Raw genomic sequence first — 27,155 nt, forward strand, 5'->3', positions numbered from 1 at the left:
TAATACGTACTTCTCGCCCCTCATTATATGACCCAGATATTGAATCTTTCTAATTTTAACAGTTTTTATGACTTCGCGTTCTTTCTTCATTCTTTATAACACATCTATATTAGTTACTTTTTCAATCCACGATATTCTGTGGATTCTCCTGTAGCACCACATTTCAAAGGAGTTTAATTTTTTGATTTCAGACTGTTTTATTGTCCACGCTTCCATGCCGTATAGTAAAGTAGAAAAAACGTAACAACGTAGCATTCTTGTGTGGATCTCTAGATTAAGGTTACGGTTGCAGCGTAAGTTCTTCAATTTTATGAACGTGTTTCTTGCCATTTCTATTCGAGATCTGATTTCTTTTGTTTGATCTCCATCTTCGGTTAGCCACGTTCCTAAATATTTATATGTTGTTACTCTTTCGATCGTTGTATTATTGATGATTAGGTTATCTACATTTTGTGTTTTTTTTTTTTTTGAGAATATCATTGATTTCGTTTTCTTGAGATTCATTTGCAGTCCGTACCTTTCACATGCATTGTATACATGTTGTATTATGTACTGTAGATCTTCTATGTCACTTGCAAATATGACCGTATCGTCCGCATATCTAATATTATTAATGCTATTTCCGTTGACCAAAATACCTTCCACAATATCCAATAAAGCTTCTTGAAATATCACTTCACTGTAGACGTTGAAAAAATAAATAAATAAATTGAAAAAAAAGATAACTGCACTTCTGCTGACCTCTTTAGAGCAGCGGTATCGAAAGTGCGAATTGCCATCATGGTTGCCAACCTTCTTAGAGGAGGTGGCACATGAAGAAGAAGAGTAGACGTTGAATAAGAGTGGTGAAAGTATGCACCCTTGTCGAACTCCTGTAAGTATACTTACTTCCTCTGTCAGTTCTCCTTCGACTCTTATTCTTGCTTTCTGATTTTGATACAGATTCGATGATTCGATAATTTGTAGATCTCTACTATCTATGTTTTTGGTCTTAAGAACACTTAAAAGCTTTTCATGTTGAACTCTGTCAAAAGCTTTTTTAAAATCTATGAAGCAAGTATATATGTCCTGATTCATATCCAGACATCGTTGTGTCAGGACAGTCATAAGTACGTTGATTATCTTGAATCAACCCCAATAAGGTACCGTACTTTTATTACCCAAGTCTTAAATCATTACCTGATCCTCTCAAATCTCATACTACGTACACATTGCTGAACTAATTTCCCTCAATCTAAAAAAGCATCATCATAAAAACTGCTAAACAACGTCCAAAATACAACACAAGATAATTCTTGAAGGTTACTCTGGTACGTGCCGCACTTCGAAAAAGTAATACATAACAAACCCTGAAGAGTATCAAAGACTCCTAGACAGAGACTAAACCACGACGAATGTATCACGCTGATTAAACAAAGAATCGTTCTTTTTTCCCGAACCGAACATTGTTTGCTGCTGTTATAAGGCGTTAATGTTGTTCTTCACAAATGTTCATCACTCTAATTAAATGAAGAATCCTTCCTTTTTCTCTAACCGAACAGTGCCTGCTGCTGTTATGGGGTTTTAATGTTGTTCTTTGATAGTATGTCAAATAATCTTTATATTTGAATAGGGTTCTACATATTTTGCTTTCCAATATCTCTTGCAGTAGTTTCAGAAGTAGTCATAGCTCTTGTCAAAATCCATTACCTATACATCAGTTTACTACTACTACTAAGGATTTCCACAGTTTTCACTGTCTTCCTTCACTCAACCGTTTTCTCCAATTTTCCCTGTCATTCCAGTCTCCATCTCGCAGGGTTCTTTTCTCCATAGCCTCGTCGATTTCATCTCTGAATGACCTTCGGGGTCTTCCTCTCTTTCTTCTTCCAATCGGGCTCCATTCTGTGATTTTGTTTATCCAGCGTCCTCTGTCCGCTCTTCTAACGTAGCCGTACCAGGATAGTCTCTTCTCCTCTATATAGTCGATTATGTCTGATTGCACTCCCATTCTCCGCTTAATCTCTGCGTTTTCAATTCTGTCTCTTTTTGTAAGTCTACAGCTTCTCCTCAGGAACTCCATTTCTACTGCTCTTATTCTACCTCTATTTCTCTTGTTTATTGTCCAGTTTTCGGACCCATATGTCAGGATACTTCTTGTCAGGGTGTTATATATTCTCTTTTTTGTCTTTATCGTAATATTCTTATCCCACAACACTGAGTTTAGTTGTCTTATACAGTTTCTTGTTTGTCCCAGTCTGTTGTTTATATCTTCTTCTGTTGTTCCCTGGTTCGATATTATGGTTCCTAAATACTTGAATTTATCTGTTCCATTTATTTGTCTTCCCTCGTCTATCTCTAGTTTCTCATATCCTTGTTTTCTGTTGTTAGGTATTCGGTTTTCTCTAAGTTTATTTTCATTCCGTTGTTTTTATATTCTTCTTCTAGTTTTCTGAGCATAAAGCTGAGATCTTCTTCATCTTGTGCGATGACTACTTGATCGTCGGCAAAACTTAAGGTGTATAGGTATTCGTCTCTTACTGGTATGCCCATTCCTTCGCACTTTCTCCTCCATAGTTTGAGTGTCTTTTCCAAGAATATTTTAAACAGAGTAGGGGACGTAGCACAGCCTTGTAGAAGTCCTTTTGTCGTCTTAAATGGATTGTAGGCTTTATTTCCACATTTAATAGCTACTTTGTTTTCTTTGTATAGTGCTTTAACTGCTTTTATTAGTGTTTGTCGGATTCCGAGATCATTCATTGCTTCCCATAATTTGACTCTAGGTATTGAGTCATATGCTTTTTTTAGATCAACAAAGGCCAGATGGATCGGTCTACCTTTTGCCATTTTCTTCTCTATCAGGTGTTCTAATGTGTACGTATGATCTAGGCATGATTTTCCTACTGTGAACCCTGCTTGGTCTTCTCCAATTTTTCCTATTATTTCAGTTTCTAGTTTTTCTTTAATAATTTTCGCGTAAAGTCTACCTACCGACGATATTATACTAATTCCTCTATAGTTTTCACATTTTTTCCTGTTTCCTTTCTTATGTATGGATGTGATGTATGCTTGTGTCCATTCCGCAGGTATTTCTTCTCCATTTAGTCCTCTTTCGAACATTCTATGTAGCATGCGGAATAACTTTTCCGTTCCGTTTTTAATTAGTTCGTTTGGTATTCCTCCGGGTCCTTTGGCTTTTTTGTTCTTCAATGTCTTGATTGCTCTCTTAACTTCTGCCAGGCTTATTTCTATCTGGTCGTATGCCCCATTTCCTGTTCAACAAACCCGGCTTCGAAACTCAACCGAAGACAAAGACAGAGAAAACTAAGAATCGGCACATGGAATGTGCAGGGCTGGAGAACAAAAGCCAGTGAAGTAACATCAGAATTCGAAAAGATGAATCTCGATATCCTCGTCACAATGGAAACAAAAAAGAAAGGAAACGGCACGGAAAGAATAGGGGAACTAATCCATTGTTGGAGCGGAGTAGAAAAGAAAGACCGCGCAAAAGCTGGAGTTGGAATTCTACTAAAGAAGAAATGGGAAAAATCTATAGACGATTGGGAACCCATAAACGAGAGAATTGCCAAACTGAAAATCAAGATGTATGGCAGAGAAATTATAATACTAGCAACATACGGTCCAACGGAAGACAGTCCAGCCAATGAGAAAGAACGATTTATCGAACAACTTCAGGAACAAATGGATAAGAGAAAACCTAAACAAGAAATAATAATAGTGGGGGATCTAAATGGAAGAGTCGGAAGAAAAGACAATGACAGAACAGTTGGTCCATTTGGAGAAGACACAATTAACGACAACGGAGAAAGATTGGTAGAACTATGTGAAGTAAATGATTTGAAAATTATGAACGGATTTTACAAACACAAAAATATACATAAGTACACATGGACTCAAGAGACAAGAAAACTAAGATCCATTATTGACTACATTATCATGAACCACAAAAGCTCCATCAAAGTGAAAGACATCAGAGTGAAAAGAGGGGCAGAGTGTGGAACAGATCACAAACTTGTGGTGGCATGGATGGAATTCCCCTATATCTGGACAAAACAAAAACATACATCGATTGTTACAACGAGAACGACAATAAACGAAAAGAGGCTCAAATTACATCTATTGCAGGAAGAATCAATAAAAGATTTATACAAAAGAAGACTAGACCAAAAACTAGAAGAATTCAGATATGACACGTTAGATGAAATGCATGAACACATAAAAACCTGCCTGATTTCAGCGGCCTTAGAAGCTCTTGGAGAAGACGACCAAAGGAACACCCATCAGAATATCAAATTAAGGGAAGACACATTGAAATGCATAAAAGAAAAAACTACACATAAAATACCTAAACACCAAAAAACAGGAAGACTTAGACCTATATAGAGCGAAAAACAGAGAGGTAAAGAAAAGAGTAACAAATGAAAAGAACGAACGATGGGAACAAGCATGCACAGAGATAGAACGACATATCGGAGGAACGAGAAATTCAGAATCATGGCGAATATTAAAAGCACTTCAACGAAATAAGACAGAGAAAACCCAGATCGGCAAAATTAGTGAAAACGAGTGGCAAGAATACTACGTAGAACTACATCAGTTTAAATAAACCAAAATATTACTTTTGTGTCGATACCACCCATCTCTAGCAGGTACTACTTTGTAACATAATAAGCTGATTCCATGCTGCGTATGTATTGAAATACTTTCGGCTCGTGCCTATTCTTCCTGGTGTGATTATTGTAACGCAAGTGCTGAGCCAATTTTCTACTGATTATTCTTTTGTATTCAAAATTACAACAACCTGTTACTCCCCAATACAGTCAACAATATACAGATATATACAAAACAGCGTTAAGTGTTAAGCAAATCAGGTAGTAGTATTATAATTTCATACACCATTCTCGTCTTGTTACAATATTTAACACGATCTACAGGCTGGCTATACAATGACAGGTCTGTTTACCACAATTTATCCATCCGCGTTGAATTATTGCTTTGAATGAGAATATAATATGGGAGTTAACTTTTCTTTTAAGTCGCTATCAAGAAACAAAATCAAATGTGTCCTCAGGAAACATCATAATACACAATTGTATTATGATGGGATGAAAATTTTTCAGTGGTCTGTAAAAAAATTAACATGAACTGTGCTTTCTGAATTAATTAAAAATTTATTTTTTACCGAACAATAGGTTAACTATTTATACTGAAATATTGTGAAACTCTAGGAACTCCAGCGGAGTTTGGGCTCCATGGATTCAAAGATTCTTAGACTAATATATTATATTTATAGATGTAAATCAGTCGTGAATATTTTCTTAAACATAAACCATCATATTTTTCTACTTCGTGTTCCGTATTCGTACTATAACGAATTGGTAACAGACGGAAAGATTATAGGATTAATAATAAATCAAGAAAAAACAAAAATAATGATAATTGATAAACAATTTAAAAAGAAAAAGAAGTTGAAAAGTTTAAATAGTTGGGAATATTATAAACAAACAAGGGAGAAAGAGGATCAGAAATTACAGAAACGATAATTACAGCAAATAAGGTATACCATGAAATAAAAAACTACTCAAAAATAAATTACTGAACAAGAAATTTAAAATGAGGGTATAAAAAAACGATAATTCATCCGACGATGATGTAAAACAAATTTAGGCAAAGATCGGACCATTACCTTGGCGTTAAAGTCATCAATTACACAGGTTGATAAGCCCAAGACCCAGAAAACAAAGTATACTTTTCCTAAAGTTTTCCAAATTGCAAAATTGGCTCTGATTTCTGAGATATCCTAACCTAAATGTGTAAAAATATCTATTTTTGTCATAGACCATAGACAATATAATGCAAATAGACTGACTGCTGCAATCAGTGGCGGTCCATCAGTGCCACAGAGAAAACTGATCCCAAGTAATGTCTGCATCTCTTTCTAATGGGCCAAGTTTATCGACCACGTGACCTTCTCATTGGTCATTTAGGTCACGTGGTCGATAAACCTGTCAAATTAGAAAGAGATGTCTTGCGTCAGTTTTCTGTGTCGCACTGAGTGAACGCGACTGTATTGGAGCACTCCGTCAATTTGTGGCATAGACAATGGTTCTTGGCTACCATTTTTGAGGTTATATAGATATAGACTCGTTAATTTTTTTTATACTAAAATAATACGCATAACACTTTTTCTTTCCCTTTCAAATGGGTATGGATAAATACTAAGAATGAATATAAATTTAAGTTTCCTTTTTTTAATATCATATAATCTATCTCGCTTTAACTCAAACGATCGTTTGAGAGTTTTAAGTCTATATTCAACTTTGCCTGGTTGTAGAGGTGAAGGTGATTTCTCGGGTTGATTAAATTAAGAGTATTTTAGTTTAACAAGTAACTCGCTTGCTTAGGGATTTCCGGATTAGGTCGATTTGCTTGCTTGTGGACCAAAAGAGTAGGTTCTAGGGGTGGTTGGTTGAAGGGTGTATTGGTTTGACGAATAAACTGGCTTATCATCATACAGCCTCAAGAGTCCACTGCTGAACATAGGCCTCTTCCTCATGTTTCCAACCCCGTCTATCTTGCGCCGCTCTTATCCAGTTTTTATTGAGTCTTCTTAAATCGTCAGTCCATCTTGTAGGTGGTCGACCGACGCTTCTCTTGTCTTCCCTTGGCCTCCATTCCAATAACCTCTTTGTCCATCGCCCATCTGTCATTCTGGCTATGTGTCCTGCCCATCTCCATTTTAGTCTGGCTATCTTCTCGATGATGTTAGTCACTCCGGTTCTTCTCCTGATGTCTTCGTTGGGGTTTCTGTCTCGCAGAGTTATTCCTAACATGGACCGCTCCATTCTTCTCTGCGTGACTCTCAGTTTGGTAGCTGCTGCTTTTCTTAAGGTAAGTGTTTCTGCTCCGTACGTCAAGACTGGGAGGACGCACTGGTCAAATATCTTTCTCTTTAGGCATGTGGGCAGCTCACTTTTAAAAGTTTCTCTCAGTTTTCCAAATGCTGCCCACCCAAGGCCAATTCTTCTCTTCAGTTCATGAGTCTGGTTATCCCTGCCAATCATAATTTCATGTCCCAGGTATTTATATCTATCTACGAGTTCTATTTCTTTCCCACCAATACTGATGTTCTGGTTGGGTACCAAATTGGTCATGATTTTTGTTTTCGAGATATTTATATTTAAACCTACACTTTATGTAGCCACAACGAGTACCTGTACCATCTCTCTTGCCATACCTAGATCTTCAGCTATTATAAGTATATCATCGGCGAAACGTAAGTTGTTTAGATATTCTCCATCTATTTTTATTCCCTTTGTCATCCAATCCAAATTCTTAAAAGCATGTTCTAGCACCGTATTAAAAAGTTTAGGTGACATTGGGTCTCCTTGTCTAACCCCCCGTTATTTTTATGCGATTACTGTTAGTATGTAATCTGACAGTGGTTGTTGCCTGCAGGTATATTTTGTATAATAATTTAGTATATCTATAATCTAGCCTGCATTCTTTAAGCGCCTGTAATATTTTGCTTAGCTCAACTTTGTCAAAGGCTTTGTGAAAATCGATAAATATTAGAACTAGAGGTTTATTGTATTCCACTGCTTTCTCTATTAGGGTTTTTATACTTTGTAGATGGTCATTTGATCCGTAATTTTTTCGGAATCCTGCCTGTTCCCTTGGTTGATAAGTCTCTAATTTTCTTTCCATTCTCTTAACTAGTATTCGCGTAAACAACTTATATATATGACTGAGGAGGCTAATCGGTCTGTAATTCTCTAAATTTGCTTTGTCTCCTGCTTTGTGTAATAGAATCATAGTAGCGTTGTTCCAGTCTGTTGGAATATTGGCGCTGTGAAGGCAGATATTGAAAAGTTGTTTAATTTTTTCAAGTAATACATCCCGTCCAATTTTTACTGCTTCTGATACTATTCCATCTTCACCCGGGGTTCGATTATTTTTCATTTTCTTCAGGGCCTCTTTGATTTCTGATTTTGTTATATCGGGCATTAAATCTGATCCTTGGTTTAATACCCCAGTTTTTAGTGTAATTGGAGGTTCCGTATTGTTATCTTTTTTTCTTGATCTATATAACTCTGTGTAGAACTCTTCGACTATTCTTAATATTTCATCTCTGTTCGTTGTTTCTTCTCCAGTTCTGTTTCTCAGTTTGTTAATTTCTATTTTCCCCTTTTGTACGCTCCTCTTCAAAACTTTCATGTTCTTATTTTGCTCTATTGCCTGTTTTGTTTTTTCTACATTGTAGTTTCTTATGTCTTTTCTTATTGCCTTTGTGATCGTCTTATTTATTTGATTTATCGCTTCTTTGCTTGTAGTGTTATCTCCTTTCATTTGTCGCCTTAGTTATATAAGGGTTTTCGTGGGATGACTCAGTTTTTCATCTTTTTTGCTTGTCGGACAATATTTAGTTTGAGCCTGTTGCATTGTGTTGACTATTTATTTGTTCAATATATTGATGTCTGCTGTTGTTGTATCTTTCAATGAATTACCAATATATTTTTCGAACCCCTGAATGTTAGTTGGTTTTGTCCATTTCTTTGGTTGTTTCTTATTTATCATTTTGAGTCTTTCTTTTTCGGTTGATATCGTTATTTTAGCTCTTACTAACCTATGATCACTGCTTGTACTGAACTGGTTTAGCACATTTACGTCTTTAAATAATTCTTTTTTGTTTGTTAAGAAATAGTCGATTTCGTTCCTTGTTTTTCCATCAGGACTTTCCCATGTCCATCTTCTGTGTTTTTTCTTTTTAAAGAAGCTGTTCATTTGATTTAAACTGGCTTAGTGTAAGTGATTTTCTTTAACCCATTTATGCCCAGAACATTTTTTTTCAGGATCTCTAAGAGAGGTAAATATGTGAATAAAAATAAATTCTAAGTAGGTAAAAATTAAGATTTTATCGCAAATACCCCCACCACTGTTTGAAAAAATTGTGTTGCAAAAACGCACCACTGGGCACTTCAGTTATAAAATAAATGCACAAATCAAAAATAAATTTACTCAGCATGTAGCGTTTTAAATTTTATAATACGTCCCTGTTCGTTTATCTCGTCAGTACGCATAAAGATTGCCATAAAATTTGTGTTTGTCTTTTACGAAAATCCTTAATGCGTAAATAACGCTGGATATATTTTTTGTCTATGTGTACTTTCAAATCCCATAACCTTTTGTTACAAAGTCAGGTAGAACTCCGGTTTAAAAACTACGTGCTATTTTGTTAATTTGTATTATGTTATATCTATTTCGACAAGTTTTTGTCTCCTAGAGGATTATATTTCATGATGCCCCACTAATATAAAAAAGAGTTTTTATTTGTCTTTCGTCGTTAAAACGCAATAAACTGGAATATTTAAAAAGTTGTTTTTGTCGCTTAGAACGAGGGTCCGAGGTATATTTGTTTATTTAGGTTTGGTAAACACAAGGGGGAGAGTTATTTTATAACGTGGAATTTGCAAAATTTAACGCAAATAAGAGTCGACATTTAAGTTCCAAGCAGGGCAGACGTGCTACAATGTGACTCGAGCTAAGGAAGTCTAACAAAAGATTTGAAATGTAAAATCTGGGGCAATTTTTGAATCGAACAAGCGATTCAACTTTTTTGTAATGTTCTCATACCAGTGGACGTGATGATACTCTTTGCATAGACAGTTCTGTCAGAGTGGTCACTGGAAGATTTGAACAGATACTGGAAATTTTTGAATTAGAGTAATTAGAGTAATTAAGTATTATATAGAATGTCCCCGTCGACAGCTTGATTCCTCCACCAAGTTTCTGTTTCAATCGTTCCTGCCTGAGTACGGAAATGGTTTCCTGTTTTCCATTTTGAAAATCTGTCCAAGTAGCTTCCCAGAGATGTAGCAAGTTTTTCCTTTACAAAGTTAAGTGATTATGTGAATTAAGGTAACAATTTAATATATTAATTCTCCCAAGTTATAAAGACATTTTTAATAATTTGCTTTCATTAAAATAAAAGAATTTGTAATAATTAAAGTTTTATATTATTTTTGTCGTAGCTAAAAAATGTCATATTTTATTCTGTCTTAAGTTGTTATGTTGACATATGACATTTCGCTTTAATCCATTGTTGTTATAAGACAATTTTAATTTGATTATTTTATATAAAAGATATTCCATATGTAAGAAAAAATTCAATATTTTTCATAAAAAGGATATCCATAAAATTTTGATAATCTAAATTGGCCATATTATAACTTAGAAAACATTTAAATTTAATTTGTTTCTCTGATCTATTTTGAGTTTTATTTGAAAAAGATATTTTTTTCTATATTTTTGATGTTCCATAATTATTTCCCTAGTTACAACTAGTGGTTGTAATAGGTATAATTAGGCACCTCAAGTGGCGCCCTATATTAAATTTCTTGAGATGTTTCCGGTTTCTGTTTGCCCCAAGAGATTTGTATAAGTACCCCTTTATTTCTTTTTTTTGTAGTTGCCCCAATCCAGCCCCCATATCTTCAACTTATCCACGACCCAGCTCTCCAACAACCAACTGAGTGTCGTACGCACTAGTTCCAATTATTTTGTTTGCCCAATCTTGTCCCCCATATTCTTACCCTGTGGTAAGCAAAATATTCGTTACAAGCAAGAGTACAAGACAAGAATTAAAACATTCAAAAATAGCATTTTTTGATTGTTGTTGAGTGGTATAAACCACAACGAGTACGTTTTACTTGCTGCAATATAACATGCCCAACATTATCAAATCTGGTGACAACCACAGTTCGTTTTACTGTTGAGTGCCAAGGTCCTGATTTAGAATGCGGAGTACCATAGCTAGTAAGCAGAGCTTTTGCTATATTTCGACGAAATTCCAACAAATTCAATTCACATTTCTTAGATCTTATGCTTGTTCTATAATATGAGACATTTTGATCCATCCTGTCAGTGCCTCACATATTCTCTTTGTATTTTTTTTTTTTCAAATAAAACTGTGGTTTATTTTCCTATTTTCTGTAGAAGAATACCTTATAGCTTGACCAATCGGACTAATACATTGATAATTTAAAGCAACAGTGACCACACAGTTGTCATTTTATCTATACAAAAATAATTCATTGGTTACTTTATGATATGGCTCATGATGACTACTTGGAAATTTTTTTATTTCGCTAAATGGGCATTTTTCAACTCTATTTGATCTAATGGTACCAACGTAACCTATGCCGCCTTTTTTCATGTGATAATGTAATAATTATATGCATAAATAACATAGGGCATTACTTTTCTACATTCAAATGTTGGCAAATTCTCCGAAAATTGCAGGATTATACCACTTCCTAAACCAAATTCTTTTTTATAATCATTTTGTTGTTGTTTGGTTTTGATGCACCTGAAAGTCAACCAAGTAACCAGATCTAAGATTCCAACACAAACACTTGTATCCAAACTTGATCTGTAATTAGGTTTAGCGGTAGTGTGTTTTTTTTTTTTCTGGGATGACTTTCGGACATTTTCACAGCAAATATATGGAACAAAACATTGATTTTTAGGCGAGTATTGACAGTTTTACAGACCAGATATTCAAAAATATATTCGACAAATTCGACAAAACGCAATTTCGAAAAATGGAAACAGTATTATTGTTTGCGCCCAGTGATGCGATGACGCAACACTAAAGTTCAAACTACAATTACAGAACTTTAAAAAATATATTTTTCACTTACCAAGGTAGAACTGAAGAATATATCTAATATTTCAATGCGATCACTCAAATAACTGATAAATACACCGAGGCAATTCGAGTATTATAATAATTTATCCGATCAACTGCCTGTTTGAACACTAACAAAATTCGGCACTAACTAACAGTGGTAATCTGCTAACAAACAGAAGTTTTTTGAGCTTTACACAGTACCCTGTAGTAAATACATATTTTTGAAGATGGAAACTGTAACTACTTATCATCATTCAATCTTCGGTTATCCACTGCTGGACATAGATCTCCCTCATAATTTTCCATCTATTTCGATCTTGTGCCTCTTGCATCCAATTCCTATGACAACGTTTTAGATCGTCAGTCCAACGTATTGGTGGACGACCTCTACTTCGGTAGGCATCATCTCTTGGTCTCCATTCCAGTATCCGCTTTGTCCATCTATTGTCTGTCATTCGAGCCACGTGACCTGCCCAGTTCCATTTTAGTGTTGCTACTCTCTCTACTGCATCAGCCACTCCTGTTCTTTGTCGTAGCTGGCGATTTGGGATCTTGTCTCGTAGTGAAACGCCCAACATAGCACGCTCCATCGCTCTTTGACACACACGGATCTTTTGAACTGTTCTCCTTGTCATGGTCAACGTTTCGGCACCGTAAGTTAACACTGGCAAAACACACTGATTAAACGTTTTTCTTTTAAGGCATATTGGTGTATCAGACGATTTGAAAGTATGGTTCAGCTTGCCGAAGGCTGCCCAAGTCAGTCTTATACGACGGAGAAGCTCAACGGTTTGGTTATCTTTTCCTATGCGAATCTCATGACCTAGGTATTTATAGGCCATTACCTGGTCTATGGATCTTGTTCCTACGCATATATCTTCGCTGTCTACAAGATTTGTCATCATCTGGGTTTTAGATATATTTATTTTCAATCCCCCTTCTAGCGAGGAAAGGTAGAGCTGATTTAAAAGTTCTTTGACCTCATCTATCCTATCAGCTATTAGTACAATATCATCTGCAAACCTTAGATGGCTAAGCTTTTCTCCGTTTATGTTTATGCCCTTGTCGGTCAGTTTTGCCCTTTTACATATATATTCCAAAAGCGTAGTGAACAGTTTCGGCGATATGGTGTCCCCCTGGCGTACTCCACGTTGTATCGGGAATTTCTGGGTTTGACGATCACCCACTCTAACACTGGCTGTTGCGTTTTGGTATATATGTTTAATTATATTTATATACCGATAGTCAATTCGGCATTCTGTCAAGGCTTCCAACATTTTTTGTTGATTTACGGTGTCGAATGCCTTTTCATAGTCGACAAATATTAAAGCTAACTACTTATAGCATTAGTTTATCAGGAGAAAATATAGAGGTCATTATATGAATATGCTAAGAGTGTTGCAAAAACGCAACGCTGGGCATGAATGGGTTAATACAAAAAATTGGCAATTAATCTTATGGATGCTAAGATTAGGTGGGTTTTCCTGCTTCTGAATTACAAAGGGTGGTTTGTAGGAGTTAATAGGGTTAGAGCCGTTTTATTTCGATCAGTAAATACAATTACTGTGAGTATGTGATTTCATTTTGATATGATACAATACGTAATTATTCTTAAGGATTCCAGAGATAGGCGATATCTCAGCGAAAAAAGAAGATGCCTAAATAAACTTACCGTCATTTAAAAGATTGATGCCTATATCTTAAGATGGTTATAACAGTTTCTGAGAGAAAAATTATAATATGATGCTACATAACCTCAAAAACGGCCAAAAATCATAGACATATTATAATTATAATACAAATAGACTGACTGTGCAATACATGCCAGTTTCCCCTGTCGACCACGTGACTTTCACTGGTTATTTAGGTCACGTGGTCGATAAATCCGGAACATTAGAAAGAGATGCAGGGACTGCTTTTCGTCAGTTTTCTCTATTAAGTCTATTAGTATTGTATGTATATGTTAAAAATCGGTATTTTTGCACTTTTGGGTTAGGATATCTCAGAAATCAGACCCAACTTGACAATTTGGAGCTTAGATTTAGGTTCAACGTATAATTCAACGTAATAATAAACCTTCTGAAAAGTGTATTCTGATTCTCGGGACCGAATATTGATCAAATTTTGTTGGCTTGTGTAATCAATTTTATTTCATTAGATCTTATTGATTTTATATAGGAAAGAGGAGTTGACAGGATAACAATTGATGTAATAAAGGATATGTACAATAATAATACAAATACGGTGAGAACCAACAACGAGGAATCCGAAGAATTTACTACAAGTCAAGGCGTCAAACAGGGATGTGTGTTGAGCCCACTGCTGTTCTCAGTGGTACTGGATGAAGCAATAAAGAAAGCCAAGAGAAGAATGAGAAAACTAACATTAGGATACTGGCAAATGAAACAGACTCAACTATCAGAGCTTCTATTTGCAGACGACATGGTTTTGATAGCAGAAAACAGAGAAGACCTACAGAACAACCTTAAAATCCTAGAAGAAGAACTGTTAAACATAAATATGAAAATAAATACAGAGAAAACAAAAACAATGATAATTTCAAATAAGAGAAAGACACACGCAATACAATTAAACGGAAAACAACTAGAACAAGTGGAACATTTTAAATAACTAGGAGTAATAATTGAATCAAACGGTAAACAGGACATGGAAATAAATAAGAGAATGGGACGAACAGGAAGCTTATTTAACACTATGAAAACAACAATTTTCAGGAAAAAAGAAATACCGGAGAAGGTAAAAACAGCAGTCGTTAAATCAGTAGTTAGACCATACAATCATGTATAATAGCGAGTCATGGACATTGACTGGGAGACAAAAATCTCGAGTCAATGCTATGGAAATGAGGTTCCTGAGGAAAATAGCAAACAGAAAGAGGACAGACAAAATACGAAACGGAACAATCAGACAAAACCTAAAACTAGAACCAATAAACGAAAAAATAGTAGAGGGGCAACTAAGATGGTTCGGGCACGTGTGTAGAATGTCGAATGAAAGATTAACAAAACGAGTGTTTGAAACGAGAATGCAAGGGAAAAACAAACGAGGAAGACCAAGAGTTAGGTGGGTAGACGAAATCAGAAAAGAAGTTGAGAAGAAAGGATTGACATGGGAAAGTGCACGAAATCTAACACAAGACTAAAAAGCATGGAGACAACAGTGCAAAACTTAACCCCACCAGCCTTACACCTAACGGTAGAAAGGCTTAGGACTAAGTAAGTAAGTAAGTAAGATTTTATGGCATTTCGTACTTGTTCATAGAACTATTCTGCTTCTTTGTCTGGTTTTTCTGCTGCAGGAACGTATACTTGCAATATACTTGTATTTATGGGTTTGCATTTCAGCGTTATCAATAGTATTCTTTCGGATATAGACACCACGTTTTTAAGATATTTCGTGAAAGAATTCTTTAAGAGAATCCATGTCTATGTTAAGGATCTTGTGTTTCAGTTTCAGAATAGTAGAAATTGAATCCATCGTACTGACATACTTCATTAGTAGGCCATCTAGTTTCACTAATATCCATGATGTCGATGTTCATTCTTTTCGTCTCTTTAACTGCGTTAGCGAGCCATCCTGTGACAAATAGCGTTCTTACATTCCATCTGGCTATTTTATTCATAATTTCACTATGTTAAACCAGGAGATTCTTAGCACCCTGTGATGATTTAACACCTGCCCGGGACTGAGGGCCAATTGTCTAGGTTTTCCTGTCATAGTGAAATTATAGTGGACAGCATAATTGACCTGAGAAAATAAAAATTTTAATGTTATCGTTGAACTTTTCCGTTAATTTCAACGATACGTGTAATTACATTTTCCTAATTCCAGTTTTTACAGTGATACTCGGTCGTCGAAGTTTTTATCTCCCAGGAAGATACCTAATTTAATATATGAATTAAATTTTGTAAATTGGGCTACAAAATATTACTCTACAATTCAGTAGATGTCTTTTATGTGTTCAGCAAGCTTATTATGTTAAATGTCGATTGTTTTGTTAAATTTTGTTTTAATTGGTTAATGTAACCCAATGAAACTGTTTGGGTAACTGACCATACAAATATACTACGAACAGTCTTTTTGCCTGTATTTTTTTAATCAAATAATATGTTTTGTAATTTACATTGATTACCTACGATTTTATTAGTAATGGAAATAACTATATCATTATATTATTATTTAATATTTAATATTTAAGTGTCTACTGTTAAGGAAGTAAATTAATAATGTAATTTCGTCATTAATTAAATAAAGTTATGTCGTTATCTTCCTTAAAAAAGCAACATGATGCAGTTCGTAACGGATTTATAGTTTTTAGTCCCGCATCTTTAGATTTTTTTTCCGAGATATTTCTAATAAAATGGCAATAAAGTATATTTCACCTTAAGTAGACATAATCAGCAATTAGCAATTGATATATTCCGCAGAAAAAAGTTGTTGATCGATCGAACGTATATTTTATAACAGATTTTTCTCAGTCGAGCCTCTTATCTGACAGACAATATAAATAATTTAGAAGTTTAAAAATGTCGCAGCAGTTGAATATCAATAAATAAATTGTAACTCATATCGACCGAGTGGTCTTGCTATCAATCGATGCAAAGGAGAGACTAACATCATATCGTCATTTATCATCGGTAAATCAGAAAATGGAAACTATACGCTGTAAGCTGGACGAACGTACGAATTTCAAAGGTGGCGATAATAATTATTTTTCAAAAGGTGAATACTAAGAGTAAACAATTGAATCAAGCCTGGGTAGTATGCCTCACCTCAACACATTTTGAAAATCTTATTCTGAGTTGATATTCGATATCCTATTCGAAGATGAACTTTTTGAAAGAGCAAAAAAGCAGGAACCGGTCCATTACAATCTGATAATGGTAGTTTTTAAGAGCAAACTTGGAAAGAAAAAGGACGAACAATAAACCGTAATCAAACATTTTGTAATCGAAGTAAGACACGAAAGAGATGGAATGGTGACTAACTTTCTGCTGCAACACAAACTATATACGCATACCTTTATGCAATCCATCCATCCATCCATCCAATGGCGCTACAGCCCAAATCGGGCCTTGGCCTCCTTCAACAGGCTTCTTCAACCATCTCTATTTACCGCTGTTCTTTTCCATGAACGCGTTCCCAGGCAGTTCCTGGCATCCTCATCGACTTCATCTTCCCATCTCTTTTTAGGTCTTCCAACAGGTCTTTTTCCCTGCATTCTTGCATTTAATAATTTTCTGGGGATTCTATTCTCATGCATGCGGACCAGGTGCCCTGCCCACCTTTATGCAATGCATACCTTTTTTAAGAAGAAACAGAATGGGAAATGGACGTGGGTTAGTCCAGATGGAAGAGCTAAAAGTGAATATGATTGTATATTAACAGACAAAAAACAAATAGTTTAAGATGTATCTGTACTCAATTAATTATCAGAGGAAGCAATCACGGACTAGTAAAATCCAGACTAACGATAAATCTACAAAAAGATAGAGCTAAAATGATAGTGAACAGTTGCAAACGCATAGTTTGGAATCCATCAAAGTAGCTAGAAGCATACATAAAAATTAAGGTTTGTGATTACTACTCTGTAAAGTTTCGGCTATATTTTTTATTATTGTTCTGAAGCTATTTTCTTGTGGCATTTTAAATTAATTAATATTTAAATGGGAATAAGCCACAATTAAAGGTTAAAATACATTTATTGACGTTTCAATTTCCACTTCGGAAATCGTTCTCAAAATACAAACATTTGTTTGTATTTTGAGAACGATTTCCGAAGTGGAAATTGAAACGTCAATAAATGTATTTTAACCTTTAATTGTGGCTTATTCCCATTTAAATATTAATTATATTTTTTATGTATGCTTATATAGCCAAAACTTTACAAAGTAATAATCTCAAACCCCCAATTATTGACGATTACAATTAATTAATACCAGACTCGATTAAAAACGCACAACCCAAATTGAGCAGATAAATGACACCAAAAGCGAAAAGATTAGCAACGATACAAAAGCTCTAATGCAAATACGGTGAAATTTAAGCGAGAAAAAAACGGGAAACAAAAAAGAATATAGAAAACTAAATAACAAAATTTCAGCAGAAATTAGGAAAGATGTATGAAGATATAATTCTAATATCATTACTCAGTAGAACAGTAGAAGAGAACAAAGGTTTAAAAATAAAAAGAGAATTTACGAAAAGCAAAAAGGAAATTGAACTCTTAATTATTACCATAACTAGGGAACAAATTATAGGTTATATGGAGAGCAACCAAAAAATTTAAGAAACTGACACTATCAATTCCTCCAATAAGAAAACCTGATAGAAGTTGGCGCAGACTGACAATGAAAAAACTAATGTATTTGCAGAATATTTAGAAAATATATTTACTCCAAATTTAAGTCAAAACATAAATGATGATGTAGTTAGCGAATATCTAGATGCACCCTGCCAACTATCACCTCCAATAAAAGAATTCTCCCCATTCGAGGTTCGCAGAATAATAATGAGTACCAACTCTCACAGGATACAGTTTAATCGATGGAAAAATCCTAGAACATCTACCCAGGAAAGCAGTTCTCATGTTTACTATTATCTACAATAGAATGCTGCATTTAAGCCATTTTTCAATCCAATGGAAATATGCTCATATTAAAATGATTGGAAAGCCAGGTAAATTGCTAACTGAACCTACTTCCTATCATCCGATAAGCTTGTTACCATTGATGTCCAAGATATTTGAAAGACTCCTGCTAAATATAATGACCAAAACCGTACTACTCGAGAAAAAGCTGCAAAATTACTTGTATACATTAGAGAATTGGTTGACACAATGGAAAATTAAAATCAATGACGAAAAATCAAACCAAATCACATTTACAACAAAAAGACGCAAAACTGTCATTGGAGAACAAAATATTGCTTTACAAAGACATACTAAAACCTAGATGACTTACGGCGTAAAACTCTAAGGCTGTAACAAGCCTTCAAACACAAAAATTTTGCAGACCTTTCAATCAAAAATACTGCGTATGATACTTAACGCCCCTTGGTATGTGAGCAATGCAACCATTCACGATGGCTTAGGAGCACAAACCGTCATATCACTTCACGCCAAAATTCTTAATTCAATGCACCTCAGCCAAATTATCAGTGAATTATATCAGTCACCAATGGAGGAACAAAGACTGAAGAGGACTTGCCAGAAGTCCTGGTTACATAAATGAAAATGGAGACCTGTCGCTGGACGGTGGACGCTGGACTTGAAGAATCAAAAAGAAAAGTGAGAAATATAAAATATGAAATCGGTAATGCAAGTGTGAATGTTTCTCAACTGACAAATCCTATAAATTTTCACAATTGGAAATTTAGAGTAACTATACCACTTGAAGGAAGGCAATTATCAAATGTATTAGAGACAATAGTGCAAGATTACAGTGAAGTAAAAGAAAAATCAGAGTTTAAAGTAAAAGATTCCAAAGGTAAAAGCGTTATGGTGCAATTTTTAACAGACAAACACTTGGATTTTGTTAAGGAAGGAAAACTACAAAAGAAATTAATAAAGTCCATTTTTTTATTATCAAAATATTAACTAATCCAATATTGACTAATAAAAAAATTGACTGGAAGAGCTTCAAAATAAACCTTGAACACAAAATTAATCTTGCTGTGCCATTAAGAACCACGAGGCAAAAGTTTTTATAAAAAATATCCAGTAGGTAGGTTGGGAAAATACTCCCAAAATAACTTCTAGAAGAAAAGGGAACAACTATATAAAATAAATCAGAGAACTCATAGTAGAAAAAAGAAAGTTAAGAAAAAATGTCAGCAATACAGAGCTCCACGAGACAAAACTAGTCTAAATAATGCTACACAAAAACTAAAAAGGGAGATACAGAATATAAAAAATTCAACAATTGATTCCTTTTTAAGTAATTTAACAGCTGACCAGAACACAGATTATTCGTTATGGAAGGCAACAAAAAGAATGAAGAGACCAATTATGCATTCTCCTCCTATCAAGTAGGAAAACGGCAACTGGGCTAGAAGTAACGAAGAGAAAGCAGAATGATTTGCAGATCATTTAGAAAGCACATTTAAACCCACAATGATGGTGAAGAACTGAGATAAGAAGAACCATTCCAAACCGAAGAAAGAATAAAGTCATCATTTAGAGAAGCATCAACAGAGGTAAAAGAGAATATAAATCCTAAGAGGGCTCCAGGATAGGATCTTATCAAGCCATAGTTACAAGAAAGTAAATAACTGGGATTAACTTATTATGAAAATATAGATTATTATGTAACACTAAAAGGATATTTAAACGCCGATTGGGCAACGGATAAGAAAAAAAGAAAAAGTGTGAGTGGGTGTATATTATTAGATGGTAATAACCCAATATCAGCAATCCGACAACTTAACTCAGTATGGTGGGATAGACACCTAAATATGAAGACAAAAACGCAGATTTATAAAACATTAGTGCGAAGTATTATGACATATGGGGCCGAAAATTGGATCATAAACAAGAAAAACAGCAGTAAGATAATAGCAACAGAGATGGAATGCCTGCGAAGATGCTGCAGAGTAACAAGAATGGATAGGAGAAGTAATGACGAAATAAAGCAAAGAACATCAATAGAAACAGACATACTAACATATATAGAACAAAAAAGACTAAAGTGGTATGGACATGTAAGAAGAGCTAGCGACAGCAGATGGATAAAAAGAATAACCGAATGGAGCCCCATAGGAAGGAGGAAAAGAGGACGACCCCGAAAATCCTGGAGGAACGAAGTAGACGACGCCATGAGTAAGAGAGGACTAAACGATGGAGAATGGAACAACAGAGAGAGATGGAAACGGTTGAGCGAGGGAAGGCAGTGAATACTGTAGAATCCCTAAATATATATATATATAACCCAATATCATGGTTTTTGAAGAACTGTGTGGCATTATCCACAACAGAAGCTGAGTATTGCGGAATTTTAATATAATTGTCAAAACAATTTTAAATTGTGATAATAAAAGTACAATTTTAATGTCTAACAGTAATAAAAATATTGCTATCTTTTTTTATACCGGGATACAGCACTAACGACCACTTTTACTAGCGATTAAGAACCTGATAGAGAAGTCTGCAGAATAGAACAAACATTTGTCTACTACGAAAAAGTAATCGATCCCATAAGCTATCAGAAAATGTTAAAAGCGTTGATAGAATGCCGAATACACCGAATACGCCGAAACATAATCAAAAATATCTACCAAAATGCCACAGCTAGCGTAAGATTATCTGAACAAGAAACTAATAAATTCTTTATACAGCAAATAGTACGGCAAGGAGACACACTCTCTCCAAAGCTATTCACCACGCTTTTAGAACATACTTGTAAGAAAGCACATCTGAACGAGCATGGTATTAACATAAATGGAGAGAAACTCAGTCATTTGAGATTTGCAGATGACATCGTACTTATAGCCGATCGTATGGATGATGAATTGATAATGTTTGAAAAATTATATCACGCTTCCTTGGAGATTAAGATTGGAGAAAGATTAATATGAACAAGACGCAAATAATGACTAATCTGGTGCTAAATCGAAATATTGCTGTTGATGGAAGAGATATTATGCAGACTACATCGTATAGGTACTTAGGACATGAAATTGGGCAGAGATAATCAGACGTGTGAGCTTCCACATTGTATAGAATTAACCTGGGCAGCGTTTGGTAAATTAAACTATGTATTTAAATCGGATCTACCCATATGCCTCAAAAGGAAAATCTTTGACCAATGTGTGTTACCTCTACTCACTTATGGAGCGAAATCATTAACACTCACAAAAAATGTAGTGACTAAGATTCAAATGACTCAGAGGGTTATGCAGCGCCAGATGTTGGGTGTCTCTCTGAGAGACCCAATCCCAAACGAAGAAATAAGTTGTAGAACAAAAACAACAAACGTCATCGAAAAAATCGCGTCGCTAAAATGGGATTGGCCAGGACATGTCGCCAGATTATCAGACAACCGATGGACAAAAGGTATTGTCGAGTGGAGACCAAGACAAGAAACAATACGGAGCAGAGGACGCCCACCAACTAGATGGACTGACCACCTGAAGCGCGTTAGCAATAACTGGATGCAAGCCGCACAAGACAGAGACAGATGGAAAAAGCTGAGGGAGACCTATGTCCAGCAGTGGACGTATTTTTTTTTTATAGCCCTTTTTCTATCCGAATTGTCGAATAAAGGCCTCTCCCATTTCTCGCCATTCATCCCTGTTGTGTGCTAGGCGTTTCCACATTGGTCCTGCGACTCTTTTGATATCGTCGCTCCAGCGCATTTGAGGTCTTCCTCTTAGTCTCTTCGCATCGTACGGTCGCCAGTTTCCGACTTCTTTGTTCCATCTACCATCTTCGAGACGTTCGTTGTGTCCAGCCCATTTCCATTTTAATTTAGCTGCTTGTTTCGCGGCGTCCTTTATTTTTGTTTTGTTCCGGATTGCTTCGTTCGTTTGCCGATCTATTAGTGAGATACCAAGCATCTGTCGTTCCATGGCTCGCTGAGTTTTTCGAATCTTGTCCATGTTCTGTTTTGTGAATGTCCAGGTTTGAGCTCCGTAAGTAAGAACGGGAAGGATACAAGAATCGAACACTTTGGTTCGAAGGTTTTGGGGTATCTTTTTGTCTTTCAGTATGTATGAGAGTTTTCCAAATGCGGCCCATCCCATTCTTACTCGTCTGCTTATTTCGGTAGTTCGGTTTTCTTTGTTTACCTTGATATTCTGACCCAGATATATGTATTCTTCTACATGTTCCACTTTTGTTCCTTGGATGGTTATCGTCGGTTGATCATCTTTATTCGACATTAGCTTAGTTTTACTCAAATTCATTTTCAGTCCTTTTTTTATGGATTCCGTATGAAGCTCATCGATCATCGTCTTCAGTTCTTTCCAGCTGTCGGCTATTAGTACTACGTCATCTGCATATCTTAGATGGTTTAAATACTTTCCGTTTATCGATAGTCCCTTCGTTTCCCAATTTAGTGATTTAAAGATGTCTTCAAGTGCGGCAGTAAATAGTTTTGGAGATATGGTGTCTCCCTGTCTGACTTCTCGGTTGATTTTTATTGGCTTCGTTTTCATTCCGTTATCCATCGTGACTACCATTTCAGCGTGTTGATATATATTATGTATTAATATCCTATATCTAGAATCTATTCTGCTGTTGACCAGTGCTTCCTCAATAGCCCATAATTCTATGCAGTCAAAAGCTTTCTCGTAGTCTATAAATGCTAAACAGATTGGTAAATTGTATTCGTTAACTTTTTCTATTAGGACCTTTAGTGTGTGAAGATGGTCACATGTACTGAACCCTTTTCTAAATCCGGCTTGCTCTACTGGTTGATATACATCGAACTTTGTTGTCAATCTATTTGTAATTATTTTTGTGAATGTTTTATAAAGTTGTGATAGTAGTGATATTGGACGATAATTTTTCAGATCTGTATTGTCCCCTTTTTTGTGTATTAATACTGTGTTAGCAGTATTCCATTCCTTTGGTATGTTTCCTTCAAATAGGCATTTATTAAAAAGTATTTTTAGGTACCTGATGACTTCTTCTCCGCCTTCTTTCAACATTTCTGCCAGAATTCCATCACTACCCGGTGCTTTATTTCTTTTCAATTCTTTAATTGCATTTTCTATTTCTACTTCGCTTATTTCGGGCATTACTTCAGAATTTACGTTTGTTATTTGTCTTTTTAGATTTTGCTTTGAAGAGTCGGGGGGATCGTTTCTTGAGCGGTATAACTCAGTATAGAAGTTTTCAACTATGTTTGATATCTGAGCTTTGCTTGTTTCTAGTTGGCCGTGTTGATTTTTCATAGTTATAATATTTTTCTTTCCTAATTTCGGTTTGGTATATTTCAGACTTCGATTTTTCTCTATCACTCTTTCTACATGTTCTTGTTGATGTTTTTTAATATCGTCTTTTATCTGTTTTCGTATGGCTCGATTAAGTTCTTTGTATTCTGTGGTATTTCTTTTGTTTAGTGACAGGAGCTCTTTTCGTTGTTTCAGCATATTCTTCGATTATGCACTTATTTTGGATTGTTTGTTGTTATGGCGGGTTGCTACTTCTGAGCTAGCATTCAATAGTTCTTTTGTTATAACTGAGTTAATTTTATTAACGCTGAGTTGTTCTAGATTCAGTGCTTGGGCGGTTTTTAATTTGATAGCATATTTTTCTTTATCGACTTTTAGCTTTTCTGTGTCTATTTGTATCGTATTATTAAAGTTAATTCTACGTTTGCTATACTTAATCCTTAGTTTAGCTCTAACCATTCTGTGATCACTACCCAGAGAGACATTATTTATTACTGTTACATCTTCTACGATACCTTTCTTGTTACACATGATGTAATCGATTTCGTTCCTTGTTTTTCCGTCTGGTAATAACCACGTCCACTTTCTTTGCGGTTTTTTCTTATAAAATGTGTTCATTACGAAATATTTGTTGCTATGTAGGAAGTTAACCAGGGTTTCTCCTCTCTCATTTCTAACACCATAGCGTATGGTGGACGTATACAGGTTGATAATGATAAGTAATAAAAATTATAAAAGAGCAAACATATATATATATATATATATATATATATATATATATATATATATATATATAATCATTTTTTCAAGGACTTAAACTGTTTAGAAAGAAGTTTTGAAGGTGGATTAGGTATATATCAGCTGAGCAAAATTTGTCTGATATATTGACTAAGCCTTTAGGTACAAGAAATAAAATTTATGTCATGTAAATTGTAATATTATTTTTCTCCTCCTAAGTGCCTTCTCTGTTGAGGTTGGCGATCAATATGGCAAATTTCTCTCTGTTCTGGGCTTGATGAATTAATTCATTTCCTTTTGTGTGGGTCCAATCTCTGATGTTTCGTAGCCAAGATTTTTTTCTTTCGTCCTAATATTATTTTGTTAATTATATATAATTGCGATTTTCACGTTGCAACATTTCCAATCGAGCAGTATTGGAGTTTTGTATTTGGTAACATTGGTTCACAATGTCAGTAGGGATTCCGGTTGTCAACTGTCACTTGTAATCTTATTTAATAATGTAGCCCATATTTAGTTTTATTTCTTACTATAGAATAAAATTTTTAAATAATTCACAGCGGACTCTTAATTACCATAACTGGGTAAAAATTTTATCAGTTACCATATTTATATATTTAGTAAGCAATATTTCTTTGATACATAGTTAAAACTAATAGAATAACATTCAAAATTAAAAACAATTAAGATAAACTTTATACAGATTTTCTGATACGTGTTGCTGATAGCCCCGCGAGTGACAGCTCTGACTTACTCCACGTTCGAGATTTCACAAGGTTCGACTCGCTTATTTTAGTTTAAAATTTACAAGTTTGCCGCATTAAACTCCATATATATTCAACGTTTGTATGAGCTTTACAAGCACACAGTCCCAGACCACTTTTTGTGTAATGCCTTATCACGGCGATCGGTCCCATTTATTGCTTATTATTTTATTGTGGAGACTCTCACAACTGGTGGTCGTTTTTTTGCGGACCACATCTCTCAATATATTGATGTCATATCGACAAGGAGTAAGTCATGAAATGACTCTTAAACAATTCTATGATCGTTTTTGCTAGCGCTTAAGAAAATCGTTACTGCTTTTTACCGATTATTAGCAGCAATTTTCTGCGAACGGACGGCCAAGATCGTGTGACATACCAGCGGAATTTTATTTGATTGCCTCGGAAAAAACTTCATAAATAGACGATTTACAATTCAATCACGTGCCGGAACAAATGACGAGGCTGGTATAAGTTTTTGGTGTCTGTATAGCCGTAATTTATCTCACACGGAGAAAAAGGCCACAACACCCTATAAAAGTACAAAAATTTATTTAAAATTGTAATACTACACGCAAGGAACCAATAACATTGTGCTGGAATCAGAAACTTTTTTGCGTCAAGCTGCGAAATTGGTGAGTTAACCTAACCTAATTCGAGCAGACTGAATACAATGATGCTAATTTCCATTTAAAAATTTTTTTGAAAACATTTAAAGTACCGTTATTTTGAATTTTTACTGGAAGTCATAAAAAAAACAGAAATATGAAGCAATATCAACAGATAGACCGACTTATTGGCCAACAGATAGAAACAAAATACCTGGCTTAATTGATCTCTTTGTTATTAAAAATATTTCATCAAATTATGATATTATATTCATATCATATTATATTTATTAATGATGGTTCGGATATGAATTCGGATCATTCATCATCATCATCATCAATGGCGCTACAACTCTTCGTGAGTCTTTGCCGCGTTTACTATTGCCTTCCATGTTTGTCGGTCCTGTGCCAGTAATTCCCATTGTCGCACTCCCATTTTCTCTAGATCTTCTTTGACTGCATATTTCCACCTTTTTGTAGGCTGCCCTACAGACCTTCTTCCCTCTAGCCTTTCCCAGAACACATTGTTTATAAGGCGATTGTCGTTACTGCGTATCACATGCCCTGCCCATCTGAGTCTATTGGCCTTTATATATCTGACTAGATTTTCTTTTCCGAATAGAGACTCTAGCTCGTTATTGTATCTGCCCTTTCATTCGTTTGTCACGCTGTCTCTGCAAAGGCCATATATCATTCGAATAATTTTACATTCCCACACCAGCAATTTATTTATTTCTCTTTTTGTTAGCGTCCATGTTTCGCTTCCATACGCGACTGCTGGTCGTATTATGGTCTTATATATCCGGATTTTTGTACCTCGTGAAAGAAGTTTTGAATTCATTAGATGTTGTATTGCAAAGAAAGATCTGTTTCCTGCCATTATTCTCGTTTCAACTTCTCGCTCTAATTTGTTGTCATTTGTGATCGTTGCTCCTAGATATTTAAATTCCTTAAACCACTTCGAAGTTGTGATCATTTATAGTAATGTTTTGCCTTATTCGCCGTCGTTCTTGTTTTGAGACAACCATGTATTTTGTTTTGTCTTCATTTATTTTTAGACCGATGTTTAATGTAGCTTCTTCAAAGCTCTAGAAAATATCCTTAATTTCTAATGTTGATTGTGCTACTGCGTCTACGTCATCGTCAAAGGCGAGTATGATTCTTGCTCACCGAGCAGTTATGTCTGGTTTGATCTTTGGATATATTTTTCGCGTGACATATTCTAAGGCCAGGTTAAACAACAATGGGGACAACGGATCTCCCTGTCTCAGTCCAGAATTTACGCAGAAAGCATTTGATATTTCTCCCCCTATTCTAACTTGTGCAAAAGAGTTACTAACACACATTTGTGTTACCGCAGCTAGTTTCTTGGGTACGCCGAGCTCGATCATTGCCTTCCATAATGTTGCACGATTAATTGAATCATAAGCCTATTTG

This window comes from Diabrotica undecimpunctata, chromosome 1 (assembly GCF_040954645.1).
Source record: "Diabrotica undecimpunctata isolate CICGRU chromosome 1, icDiaUnde3, whole genome shotgun sequence".
In the NCBI taxonomy this organism is placed as follows: domain Eukaryota; kingdom Metazoa; phylum Arthropoda; class Insecta; order Coleoptera; family Chrysomelidae; genus Diabrotica; species Diabrotica undecimpunctata.